The following is a 9,033-nucleotide window of genomic DNA, read 5'->3' as shown; positions in this document are numbered from 1 at the left end:
GCTGTACTATTTTCCTTTTATTTTTCATTGTCAAAAGAATCCATTGATAAACTATTCAAAACAATTTAACTAAAAATAAATCTTGAATGAAATAAATAAAGGAATAATACAAATGAAGAAGAAACCTATTAATTTAAATTCTGGTTCTATAGTAAACAATTCAAAACTGCATAATAGTTCTTTTTCTTTTTAAAAGTGCAACTGAAAATGTATTTTGTGCCTTAACAATTGGACTTAAAAAAAAAACAGTCATTTTACTGTATTTATGTCAGATATTTGTTTAGACCAGCAGAGGGCGCTGGTAACCCAGTGGTCGGTTGGCATGCAGTTATTCCACCAGTGAAGAAGAGAAGCTATGCTAGCAGACAGAGCTAATAGAAAAACGTGACTTTTACAGATATTCACGTAATATTACAAATATTCTTTCGGTGCTAAAGGAGTAAAGAATCATGTATGAGCATGTTTAACAGTAAATGGCGGCCAGAAACAAAATAGTAGCAGATTCCACCTGTCACGTCCGCTTCTGGAAGGATTAATATAAAGCGCCCTCTGCTGTTTAAAAAAAGTACTGCGATTCAATTTTCAGAGCATCGATGTGAACCGTGGTACCTATGAATCGATTTTTAACTGCCTTACGATTAATCGGTACATCCCTAGCTTTGGGTTATCTGACTACTGGGACACCTAAAGTTTTACAAAGTCAACGCAAGATTAGAAAATTTGGCATTAACTCGTCTTAGAGGGCGCCACCATGACTGCAAACAAAACACGCCCACAAAGCTTCTTTGAATGCGATCAGAAACAGGAAGTAAGACATAGAACTACATCATAGCCATAAATGGTTTAGTTTAACAATATATAGTAGATAAAAACAACGCACCCTACAGTGATGTAGGAGTCCTTTCAAGCTGTTGCTAATGATCCCTTACATTTTCATAACCGTACTTTTATTTCATCCAAACGTTCTCATCCACTATAGATCTGTTTGATGCAAGAACGCAGCCAAAGCGACATATTTCTGGTGTTTTTTACGAATTGGAAATTCTGTCAAAGTAAAGGCGGTTGTTGATTTTGTGGCTTACGTAGAAAAATCCAAATCTGGTTGAAACTGTATGTCTCGCGGAGTGACGTCATATCACGTGAAACGCCATGAACAAACCAAAACAATAATGAAGAATGACAGAATGAAGGAAAAACACTTCTGAAATAGAGAAATGTAACTTTGAACATCGCAGTCTAAACTTGTATCTTAAATGTACGGCGATAACGTGAGGCATTTCATAGAAGTTGTGGCGAATCCAGAAAAAAGGATGACGCTCCTTTGAACGCTCCTCGTTCTCTTTCTCGCTGAACATGTCATGAAACTTTTAAGCTTTGGTGCCATCTTTGCATTCCCGAGCTCAAGGTCCGTTTTATTGTAGCTTTCCGATTTTTGTTTGGTCAGATTTATCCCAGTCCTGAGTACAATTTAACACAGTATTAGTTACCGCTCAGGGCACAAAGAAATCGTGGTTTAAGATGTTTTCCAGTAGAGTACGATAGTGTGCCAACCTGCCAAAATAAAAACATGAAAATTCAATCAAAGTTACAATCTTCAGGTTTTTTGCTTTGTTAAAATTTAGACCAAATGCAGTGTTTTTAAATGAAAACTGGAAAATATGAAGGTAGGAATAAAACCCAGGAGATCATATCTGAACTGTCAGAGACGGACAGCAGGATGGCTGCCCTCTGTCACACGCAGGCCTGGATGAAAAATGGAGCTTCTGCTGTTCTGGGCCTCGGAACCTACGGCGTGTGTTTGGAGTAATTGCAGGTGGGAAAACCGCAGCGAGCAGACGTGCTGGATAGGTCTGAAACTGTCAGGTCAGTCTTTGTGTGAGCTCCTCACGGAGCACTGAGCCTGAACCAGTCCATAAAAAACACAGATGTGTGAAGGCAGCTGCTTACCTTGTATGGCCTGTGATTGAGGAGCTAATGTTTTATGTCAAAGTCAAATACCAGCAAGTGAGAAAAGACTGAACCATGAACAAAGTTTGAAAAATGACTTCTGTTGATGAGCTGCATCGCTAAACTTTAGACGCTGGGCTAAAACCAGAGGGAAACACATTATTTGATATACAATATAATACAACAAACTGCAATGCTCCCCAGCAGCAATCACATAAGAGACAATGCTATATGTTCACATCCCTGTACTTTGTATTTCTATTTTGAGGTGAGTTAGGGGTAGTTACAAACAAGTTTCAGCTTCAACCGACCCCTTTTACAACATGTAACACAATTAAAATCCAGCTTCATACAAATAAAAACTCTCACAATGTCCTTAAAGGAATCCTCAACCTAAAGTTCAAACACAACCCAATATAAACACTGTTCTGTCAGCTTTCCTTGTGTGAATGAGAAATCACTTCAAACGCACGTTTGTGGAAGTCGACATGTATAGTATACTCACACCAATTTAATGATGTTAAAGGCATCCCATGGTTGCCATGGTAGCGTAGACTTCCTGTTTTAAGGTGTCACTGTGTCTCAACCCACGGAGTTAGTCCATGCAGTGATGAGCTATAACCATGTTAAACTAAAACAATTATTTAAAAACCAAAACACTGAGTGGATACAAGACGACGAGTGTTTTTTCTGTTTTTGTTTGTTTGATTTCTTCATTTTTTTTCTTCCATCGTGGAACGCATGAACTGTCAAATTTTTAATTTCTGTATTTAAATAAATAATTCTTACCCCTTATGAACATGGGTACGGTATCGTTGATGAGATGATCAAATACACTCTGTATGATCGAGCTAATCTAAAAATTCAGCTGCAGGCCTGTGTTGATCTATAGTAAAACTCATTTTTCCTTGGCTGGGAAGTGCAACGTCAAAATCTGTCCCCTGTAATGTTACTGTTCTTTTTACGTCATAATGTCATAACGTCCATAAAACTGGATGCCATGTAACTAAGTACAAAAATAACATGGTTGCAGAAATTGGAAGAATAATCGTGACATGACCAAAACATATGTGAACACTGAAATCCCCAAAATGAGGGCCACATATATTCTTTCTTCTTTAAAAAAAAAAGGTAAAGAAGGGTATTTTATTTTATTTTAGTGAGTAGTTGTCAATATCACAGGTGTTCAATTGGGATTCGTGTTTGATAAACCAACAATAACTGTTGTTTAATCCGTTATTACATGAGCATTATTTTCTATATCGCAAAGCAATTCCTTGTGGTTTGATTGTATTCTTAAAGCTGCTATCTGGAGTTCCTGAAAAACGACTCAATGCCCCGCCCTCAACAGCTCCAGTTCCTCCCACTGCCTCTGCCAATCTACCAGAAGCCACGCCTCTACTTTTTTGCATCGCGGAACATAACAAGGTCGCATCGGGTCATATTGATACAGGTCTATGGGTCAGGTAAGAGCCAAAATCCTCTGTTGTGACGCACGGCCTTGTTTACGTGCACAGTTCTTCATTCACTTTGATTGACAGTCTCAAAAACAGGAAGTCGAAGCCTATTGGCTGGGCGCACTCGGCGACCCTTTCCATTTGTATAAGGGTCTATAGGACGAAGGAGGGACTTGTATACATTAATGTATATGAATGACCACTGGCAGTAGACCATGGTAAAATACTAGTCAGGTATTTTCAAAAGAATCATACATAAACTTTAAATTCAAGCATCCTTTCCCAAGTGTCACAATCTGCGTCTCACTACAGGAGATCTATGATCCGTGCATTCCTGGATCAGCCCGTTATTGCCCTCTGACCCCCCACCTACTGACCAACGTGGCCCCATCTGACCGTTTTCTATTCCTGGACACATCCCTGCTGAGTCAACCCTCCTCCTGCCCTCCGTCCTCTCCTCTTTCCATACTTGCCTTGCTGGGAACCAGCCTGGCACAGCAGTGCACGCTGCCAAACCTGAGTCATTTAAAACCAACCACAGAAAGCCTACGCACACACAAGGATCACTGATGTGTGTGTGTGTGAGAAGCACAATAAGCACAGTTCTCCTCGCGTTGGAAGATCAGAGACGCTTATGATTTATTTATAACGATCTCTGACTGTTCAAAAACCAGAGTGACCCCAAACTGTAACGAGAAGAGTGGAAGGAGCCACTCTAACCCACATCCACTTTAAACAAAGGCCAAGTGCAGAAAAAGACACAAATTACAAAGCAAGGTGACTCAGCCCAGAGTAAAAGCATTTTAAAAAGTCCACCTTAATGTGATGATGACTGCCAAAACCCGTTAAAAGGTTAGTGTCATACCGTTGGGATCTGTCTGCTGCTCTCCTGGACTCCCTCCTGTGTGAGGAATAAGGCATTAAAGTCACACACACACACATTTTTCTGCCAACTATAGCTGGGTTTCCATTATAGATTGTCACAAAATAAAAGCGTTATTTCTAAATGTCGACAAAGTATAATTGTGCTTTGAACGATGTTTTGGGAAGGAGCTTCGTAACTCCTGTGAAATCTCATCCTGCTCCAAACCTGCTTATAACACACTGTATTTTTTTGTTGTTTCACGTCTAATATGGCAGTAATAATTTTGAAGTCTAATGGTAAGAAATGTCCCGGACTCCTCTTCTGTTTACGCGTACCGCGCCATGTTTTCTATAAGAAGTGGTCATGTGACCAGGTATATCACGCTCTTTAACATGTTTGCGGAAAAAATGTTTCCAAAGCGCTTTTGCGACACAGTTCAATGTCAAAACATCTGAAATTTCTCCTCATGAAAGCATAATAAAGTTTTTGCAATATTTGAGTGTTTTTTTTCAAAATTCAGGTGTTACATTATCAGTTTTTATTGCACTATTTAGATTTTACACATTTCCAAAGGTAATGGAAATGAAAACAGCTATTGAAGCCAGAGCTTATTGTAGGCCATAGAGAACCAAAACACGGTTTGAGGCTTTTACTAAACAAGGAGAATGGATATGGATGGTGTGTGACTAAGAATATTACTATTTTAGCTCAACGAGTTGAGCTAAGATAAACTTTTCCCACAATCATTAGGACAAATGTCAAGTGCAAATGTAAAAAACAGAAAGAGAACAACATTTTTGATTATTTATTTTATATATTTAAGGTAGCATTTTCTCATAATTACACAAAACACACGCATTACATACAGTACTGTACAGGGATGTTGTTCTACCAACTATTCACAAATGCTACGGTGAATCCAGTTGAAAGTTTACATAGAGGTACCCGGGAGGCTGTAAAACAAGAATTTGATTTTCGATGAATTTTTGGCTTCTGACGACTTTACCGTAAAACATGATGTAAACGTTTTAAACCACTGATGACGTTACCACAGTCTCGTATCTCCCATCACCGGTCAGAGGAGGTTGGTCTACGCAAATGACTCCTTCTGTGAATCTGATCAGCCTGTGTTTTACCAGTGGGTGGGCTGCACAGCAGGCTCAGGGAGGACCAGTTTATAAAGACCAGAAAAAAACCTGCTTTTCAGAAAATGGGACCTTTAATGTTTATTAATGTTTTACAATAGGGAATATAATTTAAGTCATAAATCGTTAGTAAGCATAAGAAAGAAGAGCAACAATTTTACATTGGACAGCAATAATATACAATATGTATATAATGGTATAAAATATATTAACACTTAATAAAGATAAAAGGTATATGCTGTGAAAGAGAACATTTATTAATGTCAATATATTTTGTCTTCATCTATTTCATGTAATTGATGAAATATGTGATGTAAATATTAAATAGTATATTATTATTATGTACATGTCATGTGCACGCATATATATGTGTGTGTTTGATGTGTATGTATAAACTGTATATACAGTATAAAACTTGGTGTAGAATATATATTGAATTTGTATTGTAAAAATAGTAATATTAGTTTTCTAAATCTTTTTGTGACATCATCTAGAGAGCCTTGTTTTGTTTTTGTAATGGGGTAGGTGTGTATAACATTTTGCTTCAACCTACACACTTTCGACTAATTACTTTGACAATTGTTATTTGTTCTGTTTTTTGTTTTTCTGAAGACTGCCAAAATAAAATTCTAAATTCCATTTTAATCTATATTTTATTTAATCTCTTCATCAAATAAACATTTGTAAAGAAGAACATATGGGAATCATCCATTGTTTCAAAATGCCTTTAAAAAAATAAAATAAAAAAAGATATAAAAACCTCCACTATAATCCCCTGTATTATTGCAGATGGTACAGTTGTATTACTGTATGGTTAAGTATTTAAAGGGTAACTGTAATATGCATGCATATATGACATCAAGCATGTTTAATGCATTACCAACATACAGTAGTAATACACTAATCCAGTGGTTCCCAACCTTTTTTGGATCCTGACCCAACTTTGATATCACAAATTCTGATATTCCTTTTTTCTTCTTTTAATTTTTGATCATGTTTGTGATGCTGTGTTTCAAATACAATAGCCAGGATTTGTGCCATATATTTATTCATTTATTTTACTATATTTATATTTTTAAAAAGTTAAAGTACAACATAATTGTTTAAGATTGTGTGTTGGGTTTTAATTTGATAAAAATATGTTTAAAAATACACTTTTTTTTTTTTTAAGAATTATTATTTTTGTTTATCAAATACTAAACATTTCATGTGACCCCAAAGTTGAAAAACACTGCACTAATCCATGCGTCCAGATTTCAAACATTTCCATGTAAATTGTCACCAAACCAATGTTTAAAACAACAAACAAAGACAATTCAGAATTAGACATTTTTAATTTGAAATACGTATAAATATAAAATACAGTGCAGAATTAATACAAAAGCAGATTTTTCTGTTAAACATGTCTGTTCTATTTGACAGACACATTAAAAGGTGATTTAAAAATCATTCAACAATAATAAAAGACAAATATGATCATATCCCTGCTAAAAGCACTACTACATTCAATAAATGCATAGCTATAAAAATCCCTGCTGTAAGATCAGAATACATTCTGAGTAAACAAACATCCACTTTAAACTGTGATCACAGGCATACATTAATTCATATTTTCCCTCATTGTTGCATTATTGTGTCTTCAGAGTCAAATGTTGTTCTGTTATTAGATCACATCACTTTGTAAAAATGTCTTTAAAACGTCTACGGCTCCAGGAGCCACTAGGGGCCCCCAAAGCTGAGTTCTCTGCCTCTTCCGAGGAGAATAAAATGTAGCTGCCCTTATCCCTAATGTACTGAAAAATAAATGTAGTATTAAAAGTATAATAATTGTAAGCTGTGGCTCGTGTTTTCCAGGCGTAATAAAGTCTAAATCGTTGAACTTCAAAGACTCGCAGTGTGACTTTCCTCAACATGTATTTTTACATACCGCTGGGCTTCAGTAAAGACATCTGGAGACTTTGTATTATTCATTAGTGGTAACCTAGAAGTAAACACAAAGCAGAAACAAGGCAGCAAAAATGTTAAAACATAAACGTACAAAGAAAGTAAGCACAAGTTTATTTTATTTTCAGAAAGCAGAACTTCACCACCAGCAGTGGCGCCGCCAGGATTCAATGTCATAGTACGCACAGACCCCCCGATTTGGTTCCAAAAATCATGAAAAGAAGTCGATCACAACAGCAAGAAAAAAATGAGGGGTTATCGTGTTGTAGGGGAACAGAGGGTAATTAATATTCAAAAATATTCATTATTAATTTTGGTTTATGCCAGGAGTGCCATCTAGAATTGAGTTGAAGTGTTCTAGATCACTTTATGTTCTATTGATTGGTAAAGTTCCTGGTTTGGTGGGTTCTTGGGAGACGATTAGAGGTTTAAGAAAAGGCTTGATGTCAATGCGTTTACAATATATACATTTTTATTTTACAGGCTATTAACATAAAATACAATTCAATTCAACTTTATTTGCATAGCGCACGTTACAGCAGTCATCTCAATGCGCTTATCAAAATATAAAATTCATAATAAGAAAGATAAAACCCAACAAGATCCACATGAACAATGTCACAATTATTCACAGATTATTTGACTCAATGGCATCCACATTATATACATTTATACACCGATTTGTGGTATGTATACATTCTTATGTTACATTCGCACCGGATGCGTCAAGAAATGTCCGTACGTCCAGATTACATACAAAGTCAATGAATAGATGCGTGTCAGATGTGAAATCTTTCCTGTGCGGTGGTGTCGTGCAATCCTCATGTCAAGAACGTTGGCCGTGCGAGTGCGCTCCAGATTTTTTTTCATACTTGCACATTCGCAAGAGTTGAAAATATTGAACTCCTGCGTCTGCTTCGCATGACGAAAGCCAATCAATCCTTGTAGACGACGACGTCAGGCTGTCAACACGGACACCGTTCTGGTCACCCATTCAACCATGGAGTAGAAGCTGTGTGTGACCACCTGGAGCTGGATGACACGGCCTTTATAAGGAGGATTTTTATAAGGATAAGGATTTTTGTGTGGAGGAGAATCATCGAGGAGGTGGTAGTAGCAGGTAAAAGTTTCCTCTCTAGCACTGTTTACTATTCCTCGACAGGCGTGATCACAACAGCTCCATGTGTTACTGGCTTCATTAAACCAGCAGGTTTAATTAAACCAGCAGGTTTAATGAAGCGTTTCCTTGCGCTTTCACCATCCGGATGGTTTCTGCTCCTTCCTGTACGGGCTTGCGGGATGCTGTCTAGGCCTGGATTGGTTCTGGTTCCTTCTCTCGCACGGCTCCGGTCGTCTCAAACCACCCACAATCTCACATCAAATGCCAGAATTTGTTGCCCAATTACTCATTGTAAAGTTCTAAAAAGGAAAATGGCAAAAGGGAAAAAGTTGCTTGGCTGTTTCAAAAATAAAAATTAAATTAAAGTTGGTCATCACGGAAAGGTTTTAGCTTTGGTAAACATTAAAATATTATTATTTTATTTACATTGTGCTAATTAACTCCTGAAAGTAACTTTCCCAATGTTTACTCTTAATTTGTTTAAATGAATATTTAAAACTGCATACACTTTACCCAAAAAGACCTGAAAGAGACACTTTGATCAATAATCACGGA

General features: G+C 36.9%; 1 protein-coding gene across 2 annotated transcripts in view; it reads right to left on the bottom strand.

The window, feature by feature from the left end:
- Positions 1-6,824: 6,824 nt before the first annotated feature.
- The window catches only part of LOC114468580 (endonuclease V-like), a 70,848-nt gene continuing 68,639 nt past the window's right edge, over positions 6,825-9,033 (bottom strand). Inside the window, exon 10 of one of the 2 annotated variants that reach the window (XR_003674654.1) lies at positions 6,825-7,395. The gene's annotated coding sequence lies outside the window, so the exon portion shown is untranslated. The remainder of the gene's footprint in view (positions 7,396-9,033) is intronic. The other variant, XM_028455560.1, reaches the window with a different exon arrangement.

The sequence above is a fragment of the Gouania willdenowi genome, chromosome 1 (genome assembly GCF_900634775.1).
Source record: "Gouania willdenowi chromosome 1, fGouWil2.1, whole genome shotgun sequence".
Lineage (NCBI taxonomy): Eukaryota > Metazoa > Chordata > Actinopteri > Blenniiformes > Gobiesocidae > Gouania > Gouania willdenowi.
This window is presented reverse-complemented; position numbering and strand designations above follow the sequence as displayed.